This window comes from Euprymna scolopes, chromosome 11, assembly GCF_053919585.1.
Source record: "Euprymna scolopes isolate OS-2025 chromosome 11, ASM5391958v1, whole genome shotgun sequence".
Taxonomy (NCBI): domain Eukaryota; kingdom Metazoa; phylum Mollusca; class Cephalopoda; order Sepiida; family Sepiolidae; genus Euprymna; species Euprymna scolopes.
Genome location: NC_136492.1, coordinates 69,223,861 through 69,236,074, shown reverse-complemented (window position 1 = coordinate 69,236,074; position 12,214 = coordinate 69,223,861).

The window sequence follows — 12,214 nt, the reverse complement described above, 5'->3', positions numbered from 1 at the left end:
CTCAGTAAGAAAAGTTAAAAAAAAAAAAAGAATACATATGTAAATCCTAGGAATGTAAAACGATTGTCATTGTTTCTGCAAATAACTAAATATTATTTATGTCAGAGTTAGATATAAACAATGCAGTTTAGAAATAATGATTAACAAATAGGTTAGATATGAAACAATTCATTTAAGAACTTCTTTGTTAAAAGAGGCGTGTGGATGCATCTGTAAAGAACACGTGTAATTTGAAACATGAGGTAGTCACACTGTTTGACCACGCCTCTGGCGTCATAAAGAAGGGGGGATTCCAATATATTGAGATAGGTTCGAGTTTGTTAGACAGAAAACAGAGTCGAAGCTGATGCCCTTGAGGCGAAGGCGGGAAGAGGAGACCATGTAATCGTACAAGCTTGAATTCCTGATTCATCACTAAGTCGGCTGGATGAATAAAGAATCACCATCTATATTTTGTAAATTGTTTGCGTGTCTTCATTACAACTGAAAGGGGAATGTGTTTTTGTCTATCATCTTAAAAGCACCGCCTGCCTCGTTGCCATCATCATAAGTGAAGTATCTCCCCGCTATATATCTTAAAATAACTGTCTGTCCGTTCACATCATCATTAAGTAATGACTCTCAGCTCCGTATTTATAATATGATAAAAGAATTATCATCAGAATCGCCATGATGTACCGAGAATATAAATGTCTCAGCCTCTGTTATAAATGTATCTCCCCTTGTTGAAATGTATCCCGTCATATGTTAACAGCAACAAACATGTCTTCGATAAATATGCATACCACTATTTAATATACACTCTGCCATATATGCACACACGAGATAAACACTCTGAAATATATATATAAACAAGATATATTTTATATATTGCCGATTTGGTTGTCGTAATAGTAGTCGGTAGCTTGGTTGGAATATGCGTGCTGACGTTTATAGCGTTAGTAGTTAGAACAGTAATAGTTAGCGAGAGAGAACAGGGGGATTCAAAGGAAACCCAAGGAACTATATCAGAGATAAGACAGGGGAATTTGGAACGTGAATTCCCCATGAAAAGTGACAGGTAGTAGCTATGCATGGGGAGGAGAAGAAAATTCAGGGGTTAGTAAAGAGTTACGCCTCTCTGACCTACAGAAATGATAGGGAAACTGCGAACACTATTCTATAAAATAATAAGAGAAAAATATCCCTTATCTCCATGGTTAAAGCAACTGACGTCTTGGGAAAATATAGAGTTGCTTCCCGTTTCAACAAAGTAATTGGAATGGTAAAGTTAATTTAAAGTAACTAGAGCAGAAGCATGCATAGACTATTGGACGTCGACTGACTCAATGTCAAGTTTAAATTGTGGTGAAAATACCATCGATGTTGCTATGAAAAAAAAACATGCATTGGGATATGCCCAGAAAGAGAAATGTAATAAAAAGCATATGTGTAATTGTAATAATGAAATTGTGTTAATAATGAGCAATTGGGTTCACGGAAAAAGAAGAATAGAAAATAATAAAAAGTAAATAAATACATAAATAAAATGACAAAAATGACTTATTGTTGAACTGAAAAGAAAGGAAAAATCATGCATGAATTCTTGAATTATTTTTTAAAAAAATATGATATGTATATATAATTTTTTGTGTGTGGCAAGGGAGGAGTGTTACGGAGAAGGTGTCCTGGGAATCGCTAGAACACAATGTGTCAATACCAGGAATAAGGTAACCAGTAGTTCATGGTCCCGGGAGTGAGCTGAAACCACCGGTGGAAAGACATCATGATGACGTCAATCTCAGGAATAAAGTGACCTATATTCATAGTGCCTGGAACTCGAGGTCACCAAAAGAGAAATGCGTCAAGATGACGTCAATCGGCCAGGAAAGCTAACCGATGTTAAAATGGGTAACACCAAAACCAACAAAAGGACAATAAACGAATCTGGCGAAAAGAAAATTATCAGGTCAATCGACACGAGAACTGACCAAGAGAAGTTCGGGAAACAATAAACAAAGTTGACGAGAAAAAGGTTATCAGGTCAGTCGTTACAAATAAAAAAGAAGAGAGAAAAGACAGGCAGGAGAGACGCAGCCCGACAAATACAGATCGACACAGAGTTCTGAGAAACCCATCCTTGCTCCACTAACCTCCACCGCACTACGATGTTGTCACTTTTATTTTGATGTGTAAATAAATAAATTATATAGAAATCATAAAAAGTGTCTCGTATTCATTTTAAAACGAAAATAACTTTTCGTTTATACGGCCGAGAGAAACCTGATGATCACAGCACATTAATATATATAACATCAAGGCCCGTAGGATATTCGAGGATAAGACTTACTAAGTGTCCAGTAGTCAACGGGAAAATGTAGTAATCGTTAGTAGTAGAAATTTGGTTAATTGGATTACTTACAGGGATGGTTTATCAAGAACTTGTTCACGTTAGACTTCAAGGCGACCATATTGTAGTCAGTTGGAAACCAGGAAAACGTTACAGAATTCTAGAGGCGTGCAGTTCTAAGAAAGAAGCTTTGTTCATGAAATCTACGTTTAGGTAACTGAATTGCGTATATGCTATACATCTGACATTTTCCCGACGTTGTCCGTCACCTATGCAGAACATCTATAACGTTGTCAATCCAGAAGTCGGCTTATCACTTTCGACAAGAATAATCATGTCTTTCAAAGCCGCCGTCCACAATGTAGGTATTAAAATTGAAGAGTGAATAAACCAGACGCAATAAAATTTAAACAAAACAAAAACAATAAATAAACTTTACAACCTCCAATTTCCCGCTTTCATAGCGGCCATCCTGTATTATTTGTCATAAATCGTTGCATTAGTAACCAGTGACCTCAGCAATGACAAGTGCAAGTTCTGCCATACAGAAGTAGAAAGTATGAGCCACCTGATATCGAACTGTAAGGTTCTGCTGGGGGGAAGTTATTATACAATGCGATACAATAACATGTGTAAGTTTGTATAAAGTTGAAAATCGAGTTCAGCAACTAGACCTGAGAACTTGAACCAGAAATATCAGTTCGAAATAAGTCATACACCACCCACTATGACTAAGGCTACGTTTTTTTTTGTTTTGTTTTACACAGGAATCACCACTTATCAAATCCCGGAAGCCACTCGAGGATAAGGGTTAATAGGTATACATTAGTCAATTTGATTATAGCGTAGTAATCATAAGTAGTGGGAATTTTATGAATTAGATTACTTAGGGGGACGGTTCATCAAGAATTTGTTTACATTGGACGTGAAGATAATCAAATTGTAGTCATCTGGAAAGCAGGCAATCAGAAGAGAGTTTCACAGATGTGCAGTTCTAAGAAAGAAGCTTTGTTGATGGAATCTGCATTTAGGTTTAGGTACAGATAAAGAGTGTAGGGAATTATTGAGAGTGGTTTTGGCTAGACGAGTGTTTTTCGTGAAAGTTTGGCGAGGGGGGGGGCATAGATTGAAGCTCAGCTGAGTATTTGCCATGAAAATAACGATAAATCAGAGACAGGCTCGCAATGTCTCTCCTGTGGGAAAGAGGTTGCAGGGAAGAGAAAGGGGCACCCCCACTAAGCTATTTTGAACTCTTTCTTGAAAACGGGACTGTTAAACCTGACATAGTGATAGTAGAAGTTAGTGTCCCCGATGGAACGATAACGAAATACCAAGGTCTTATGTATGACATGAAAAGAAATTGGAATCTTAGGAAGATCTTCACCACTCTAATATGTACTAAAAATTGATTAGTGGCTTTCGTTTATTCTTTCCAGATTCATTTCTATAAGGACCTCTCTCTGTCAGTCTGTTGGTCAGTCTGTCCTACGTAGCTTTGATATAGTATGCTGTCGATTTGTTAGATATAAACTTGAAATAGTATTTTCATAATAAACTTATTAAACAGAAATGATATTTCTTTTGCCGCTAAAACAATTTTCTGTTAATTGATTATAATTATTGTGGTTATTCCTGCATTAAAATAAGTAATGCAGTTATTTTGTTTAAGGTTTATTTCTTTTTCTATTTATTTACAGTAAAATAAGAGTTTTTTAAATACAATGTTATTATATTTCTTGTTTTCTTTGTACAAGCAGAAAATTTGTTGGCACATTTAATAACATAACTTACAATTATCATCATCATATCGTATGAATCGGAAGATTCTGTTATTCGCATTGGTTTCCCCGATATTTTCTCGTCAGATTTCATTCTAGAAAGACATCGGGGATTACGCGAGGAACAGCGTGAAGGTTGCCAACATCCTAAGTGAAAGTAATTTTTTAGAACGAACTGGATTCGAACTTGAGACACGTGTCGTTAACCGTTATCTCTGAACTCACGATTATGTCACAAAATAGGTGTTTGGCCTTCCCACATAACGCTATTATCAAAACCGTGTTCGCTGGTTAAGATAAGGATATTACGAATATAGACTCCAAGTCCGTGCAAGTGTTTGTCAGTTCTTATGATTAACAAACGCCAAATTATATTGATTCTAAAGTCCTTACTATATTCATTAATCAAACATGTGTTAATAGGGGTAGGAGCTTAACCCCGCAAAACTGAAACGTCCTGATGTTTAGACAAGCCATGCATATTTTCACGCAGTTTGTAACATAGTATGGTTTTCAAATGATTTGACGTACTTTGAATTGTGAGTTGTTGTTGTTGTTGTTGTTGTTGTTGTTGTTGTTGCTGCTGCTGCTGTTGTTGCTGCTGTTGTTGTTCGAGTCTCCGGACTGTCAGGTCGAAATCGAAGTCGTGTTCTCTCCCGACAAAATCCTTTATTAGTACAAGAGTCAAATACGTCCTAAAATGGAGTACTCTTGCCACATCTGGTGTGGGGATCCTAAGAGTACACTTTCAAGCCTTTACAAGGTAACAAACCATCTGCGAAGTTTAGAAGCTGAGGACTTTTTCGCCTTCCTTCTTCCTCTTTCGCACAGAACAGATATTCCGAGACTGTCTCTATTCTATCCTTACTTTTACTAATGGTGCTCGACTGAGCTCTAATCTATGGTTCTTTTAGTAAAACATTCGCAACAAATAATCGTCTAGCTACAATAAACCTCAATAATTTCTCTCACGTTCTATTTGTGCCTAAAACTAAACGAAAATTCTATAAGCAGAGTATTTCCTAGAACTGTCCGTCTGTGGGACACATTACTGTGGGCTTCCTCCCAATTGACTATAACATGGCCATTTTCAAATCTAAGGTACATAAGTTCCTAAATAATCAAACCCTACCAAAATTCCACCATTACTGATCATGTTGTCTTACCATCTATTATTAATCTTTATCCTAGAGTTGCCTACGGATCTATATAAGCGACTACCCTCATTCAAAACAAAAAACACCCATTGGTTACCATTTAGCAAGTGTTAAATGGTAACCAATTTTCAAATATAACATTTACGTTTTTATTTATTTTTCTCATTCGCTACCATAATATTATTAGTTGGCAAAGACGCGATTATCGTCTATATGGAAGGTGATGGTTAACGACACGGACTGACAACCTGCGTGTGCCAAGTTCGAATCCAGTTCCTTTCACAGAAACACTTTTACTTAGGATGTTGGAAACTTCTTCCCTCTCGTAAGCACCCGAATATAATGAACTCTGACTAGAAAAATATCAAGGAAATCAATGCCAACAATAAAATCTTCGGATTCGTATGAGATGATGATGGTGATTGTCTATATCATTTAAACCAGGAACCACACCCTAGCATCTTGCCATTAGTAAAGGTTCCGCAAATGCTCGTTATAACGAACTCGTTCTCGGACGAGTATGCCTGCTAGTACAATTTATGGCTTTCACCAACCCGTGAAAGTAGGAAATTAGATTTTTAGCCTCACATATGACCTGCAATAACAAATATGAAGATCTGTGTCAACTTTAGTTAATGCTGTTTTAGAAATTTCAAAATTACATAATTTTTAAAATGACAAGTTTACGTCAAGTTCATGATGAGGTACGAAAGTCAAATGATTAGCGCATTGATGCCACATGCTCTGATTAATGGCTATCATAATCTGAGCCAGCATCGAATCTTCCTTTTTATCAAATTATAAAGTGACAACATTTCTCTGGTTGGAAACCTGTTCGTTAAGTTATCTTTCTCATTAAATCTTTGCGTGCTTGACTCCCTTGTTTATCGTTTTTTTTTTTTACATTATTATTATTATCATCATCATCATCATCATCATCATCATCATCATCATCATCATTATTATCATTATTATTATTATTATTATTATTATATTTTCTTTTCAATATGCGATACTTAATTTCATTCTTCTTTTCTTCTTTCTTTTTTCTTTATCGCCATCCATAATGTGTTTTTGCTTTCTTCCTTCTGGTTCGTTTTCTTCTTCCACGTATTTCTTTTTCCTTTTTTTACTCCTATTCTTCTTTCCTTTTCTCATATTATCCACCTTCTTCAACGTCGTTATTATCCTTTCCTTCCCATTTCCGCTTCTCGTCGCCTCCCTTTACGCGATTGTAATAGTATTTTCTTTCTTTATTCATTCTAGTTCTTCTTTATCCACGCATTATCTTTCCTTTCAATCCCTCCCTTCTTCTTTCCTTTCCTATCCTTGTGCTGCTTTATTTCTCTTTCTCCGGCGTCGTAATTGTCTTTTCCTTTTACGTCCCGCTTCTTCTCCGCCATCACCATTGTCTCGTTCTTTATTGTCCTCCGTTCTTCTCTTTCCACGCATTGTATTTTCTTTTGTCCTCCTTCTATCTTTCCGTTTCCCCTTTTGTTATTCTACGCTTTTTCCTTCCCGCTTCTTCTCTTTCCTGTTCGTCGTCATCGTTTTCGTCTTTTTCTTTTTGATTTATTCGGGTTCTTTTTCTACGCGTTGTCTTTAATTTCCTCCTCCTCCTCCTCCTCCTCCTCCTCCTCCTACTACTACTACTACTACTACTACTACTACTACTACTACCCCTGTATTTCCTTTCAGTTTTTCTACTCTTTCTCCTTCGATGCCATCATTGTCTTTTCTTTGTTTTTACCTCTCCCTTTTCCCTTCTCTTTGTTATTATTCTTTTTCTTCGTTTCCCCTCTTTTTCACTCTCGTCTTCTTCTTCTTTGTTCGATAGTTCTTATTCTTCTTCTATCCTCTTTCTTTTCCTCTTTTTCTTTTAGTTTGCTAGTTCGTCATTTCTCGGTCTTGCTTCTTTTGTTCGTACTCTCCCCCTCTTTCCTTTTTTTTTCTCTACTTCTCTCTCTATTACACTCTCTCTCCCTCTCCCTCACCCTCTATCTCCCTCCTTCTCTCTTTCTGTTGGTCATTCTTCTCTTTTAAAAACTGCCATCTTATAATATTTTTTCTTTCTCCTTGGATTGTCTTACTGGAAGCACAAAAAAAATCGTACCACGTTTTTTTCTTTTTCGATCATTTGTTTGTCAATAATTAAAGACAGGTCTTGAACAAGGACGACGACAAGAAGCCGTTCGCAAATTCGCATTCAACTTACAATTTACAATTACGAAACAGCACTAGAGTAAACATGTGTTTTACAAACCACAAAACACGAAATTATGTATTTGCGTTTACATAGCTATTCCTATTGGTTAAAACATCTTTTGTGTTAATTTTTATTACATGTTTTATTTTTTCCTTTTATAAATTCTCCTTTTGTTTTAGTTATTTAGAATGCATCCTCACCTACTTGTGAGAAGCTATGTCGGTCGGTCAGCTTTAGCTCGGTGTATCACACTGTCGTGTCATGCCTCTTTCTTTGTTGAGGCCAGAATGAAGAATCAATACAAGAAATAGCTTCCATTGCTTGCACTGTATTGTAGTAGAATGCCGACGTTCTTTTAGCAGAATTCCTGGTGCTACGAGATTAGGCTCTATTAAAATGTAGACTTCTTGTCTTAAATGCACCAAACGATGATGCTGTTGTTTTTTCCGACTTCTTTGAAAAATTCAATTATGGTCTTCACAGCCAAAAGCAACATTTATTTAGTTAGTAAGATAATGAAGGGATGTGGTCGAGTTTGTTTTTATTACTATCAGTATATGTGTTACATGAAGGGCTGTCCCTTATCATCTAAGTAAGAAGGCATACTAGATAAGTGAAAATGATATAAGAAATGGTTAGAATCGAACCCTGTATGCAAGTGTTAAAAATAATGGAAAAATGGAATGTTAGAAATTCAGTCTGTTGTTAATTCTATTAGAAATAGTTAAATATTGATCGATGCTTTCGTTCAGTCTCGAAAGACAAAGGATACCCACTGTAAGGGCAGTTGCGCATGTAATTGTGTGGCAGAGATTGCGCAATCCATAACCACACTTCTCCTGAATCGACACTGTTTGAGTCCAGTAGCAAGGACACGTTCAAGACGGCTGGAAACATTGCCGAGATAAGCGGAGAGCTCATACAACACCTGGAAGTCCCAAATGGTCACCCATTTAGTAATGACCAGGTTCAATGTTGCTTCACTTCGATGATCCAGCGGGAACCGGTGTGTCAACGTGATTATGACGTACGCCAGTTAAATATTGTTGACAATCAACTCTTTTTTTTTTCGATCTAAAGTTAAATATTGATTGTATCGAAAAAAGAGTTGATTGTCCATACTTTAGAAATCTAGATAGTAAGCATGTCGGTTAAATGAATGCACAATGCGAGTTAAATTATATTGTTTAAAAATGGATTAGATCAGAATTGAGGATTCTTTTGTTTGCCAAAAGTGTTTGGACGAACATATGTAAAGCCACGTAAAAATTAGTCACGTTTGAAAAACACATTTCTGGCGTCATAAACAAAGGAGATTCCTAAATAAAGGAATCTGAGGGTTCGGAGTAAGGCTCTGATCAGACAGAGTTGAAAGTCGACAGTTGATCAGAGATAGTCAGTTTAAGAGGAGAGCCCTTAGAAGCGAAGGGTAGAACATTAGACTATGTAGATCTAAGTTGGAATTTATGACGTCATCGACCGGCCGATCAGATGAATAAAGAAATTATCATTTGCATGTGTAACTGTTTGTCTCGTTATTCCTTACAACAAAAAGGTAAATGTGTTTTATCATCATCTTAATGAACTTTGTATAAATCTCCCCTTCCAAGTTATGTGTCCTCCCCACCATCATCATAAGTGAAGTATTTTCTCCTCACTATATGTGTATAAGAACTGTGGCATCAGATATCATGCAGTCTGTATTAATAATATGAAGTCCTCAAGTCTGTATAAATGTCCCCCCTCATCATCACCATGGTTAATGTGTCCCAAGTATGAATTCTCATCTTTAAATATGAGCCTCCTTCTACACAACACACACACACGCATAAAAATATGTATGTATGTATGCATGTATGTGTATATACATTTGTGTCAGGTCATGTCATATGCTACTGGTACCATGTAACCCAGTACTACCTGCATCATGGTCGGGTAACCGGCGACTAAACTGGTTCCCCCACCAGATTTGTTTGGTGAGAAGGGCGGCTAGTCTCCCTGAAGAATTAAAAACAAGACCTTCCAAAGGGCGAATGAACTCCTTTTCTGGGTCAACGGCCAACTAGCACCGTGTATATTTGTGTGTGTGTATATGTGTATTGGGGTAGAGAGGGCTCCCGTAAGCCGTAGTGAAGGCAACCTTTCTAGGAGAAGCAAATCTCTGATATATAAAAAAGCGGAAGACCAGTACCCGCATTAAGCTGGTCTGCAGTTTAATTTGTTGCTGGCTATCTTGCTCTTGCTTGTTGCTGGATCTCAACATTTTGAACCGAGAGAGAGACTTAGTTGTCGTACAAAGCTAAGACTCTGTAACATCAAATTTGTATAGATACTCCCTCAGACATTTGGGCTCATGGATTTAAATGTCTGAGGGAGTGGCACTCATCTGACAAGACGTTGAAATCATCATGTATATATATATATATATATATATATATATATATATATATATATAATTTGATTGCAGAAATTCACCTCTGTACCAAAGTATCGTAAGTTTGCAACATAAGATGCCACATACAAACTTAATGCATCTAGCTTATTAGCCACTATTATATGTAGTTTCTGACCACCATTACAGCCATATTCAGTTGTGATATTAAAATGATACGTTCCATCCGTGAACAACAGCCATCACAATCGCAACATTACAATATGAAGCAGTCCCTACTCTGCTCTATATATACTTAGTCCTAACACTACTACCAGTTATCGCCGGGCCCGGTTAAGCATTGTTTCTACTACAGTGAGATAGAACGTCCTGAACTGGATAATTACATACATAGACTTAGCTTAGTTTTTTCCGATTTCTTCATCAAAAATAATAACTTCTCCCTATGAATGTTCCGCTGTTTACGATTGGCTGAAACAGGGTATTCTCATATTCCACAATGAAACAAATTCCTTGATAAACGAACACTTCTAAAACAAGACAAACATGGCTTTGCCTTCCACATGAGACACTAAGGCTAAAAAGAACAACATTGAAAGATTATTAACCATTCAGAAACAGATACTTATATATTATATACTGATAACCTTAACTAACGCAGCAAACATTCAGAGATTTTTAAAAAAACTTTATAATGCCGGTCGGATTTTATTGCATAGATTACCTACGATTCAGTCGCTATTCACAGGAGACACTAGCGAGCGCTAATAAGAAATTATATAAACTATTAACCGCACGTAAATATACAGTTACCTACTGATAGCCTATATCGAACTAACTTGCAGAAATAAATGAATAAATGATTATATACAGACTATTTTCTGTCTATGCTTGCACGTCAGGAAATCTAAAAAAAAAAATATGTAAGCAATGGTTGACAAATGTAAACATATTAGCAATACCGACACGGTAGTATTGTACCCACCCCTCAAATAAAAACATTCTATGAAAAAAATAAACTTGGGCACTTTTGCACTTTTGCCACCGTGCTGAAATAATAGCGTTATTATCTGGAAAACCATTCTAAACAGGGAGAGGGGAGGGTGTCTTTTTTAACTATTCTGTCCTTCCAACTAACAATTTAAAAAAATTATATTGAAGATTCAATTTAACCCGATTAAACTATTCAAAAATAGCGCGGTGGCTAAACTGCACAAGAACCAAAACACGTGCATTTTTTCTTATTTTTGTTTTTGGCTTTTGCCATTTAATTGTACGATTTCCAGTTATATTTCTTTTACATGCGCACACGTTACATGTATTTGCATTAGAGAGGGGGGGGTAATCTTAATATTACATCCACCTCAGCATTTTTCGTTACATCTATCCTGACTACGAAAACCTCATTCAAATTTTGCGCAGACACCTGCTTCTAGAGATATAAACGCATGTATTCTGCACTGTAAAACAATGGCTGCCACGTTTGTACTCGCCTGCGCGATACAGAAATCTACTTCTCTGATATCGACACACACAATAACCATAGCAATTGGTATGCTGCCAACGAATTTGCGGGATTTATTTATTGACCAACCACAAATAAAAACAAGGTGCTGAGGTTGGTGGCGTCTATTCTGACAGTCGTTCTTAACATTGGGAGTTTCTATACAGTGAGAATCACTAACTCCTAAAAATTATGTTTCTATTATTAATCTTCTAATGGATTATTTCTCCTGGTTTTATTATTTCAGACGGATTTATGCATTCTCTGGTTTGCTTATTTCTGATTCAAACAGAATCTGGAGGTTATCGACAACCGTAGTTTACTTTTTGTGGGGGGGGGGGGAAGGCTTCCACCGTGCAACGTCGGTTAACGGGGTCTGCTAATATATATATATATATATATATATATATATATATATATATATATTAAGTAATGTGATTGATAATTTAAAATTTAAAAATCAAATTTTAATTAAATTAAAAATCCGTTTCATAAGAAGGAACAACAACAAAATCAATTATCTGTACGATCGTTTCGGAAAACAATGCTTTTTATTGTGGTATACATCAAGTTATGTACAATAATTATATATAGTTTTTTGATAAGCAAGGTCTCCTCATCAGCAAATTTTGAAGGGCTTTTATTGAATTTAAAAGACACCATAAATAAACCTAGCATTAAAAGTAAGGCAGATGAATCTTTTAATTTTTCGTTTTTTGAAATCAGGAACTGTGGTTAAAATAGTCATTTAGATGTTTGCTATAGCTTTTTATCTTATATATATATGTATGTATGTATGTATGCATGCATGTATATATATAATGTATGTATGCATGCATGTATATATA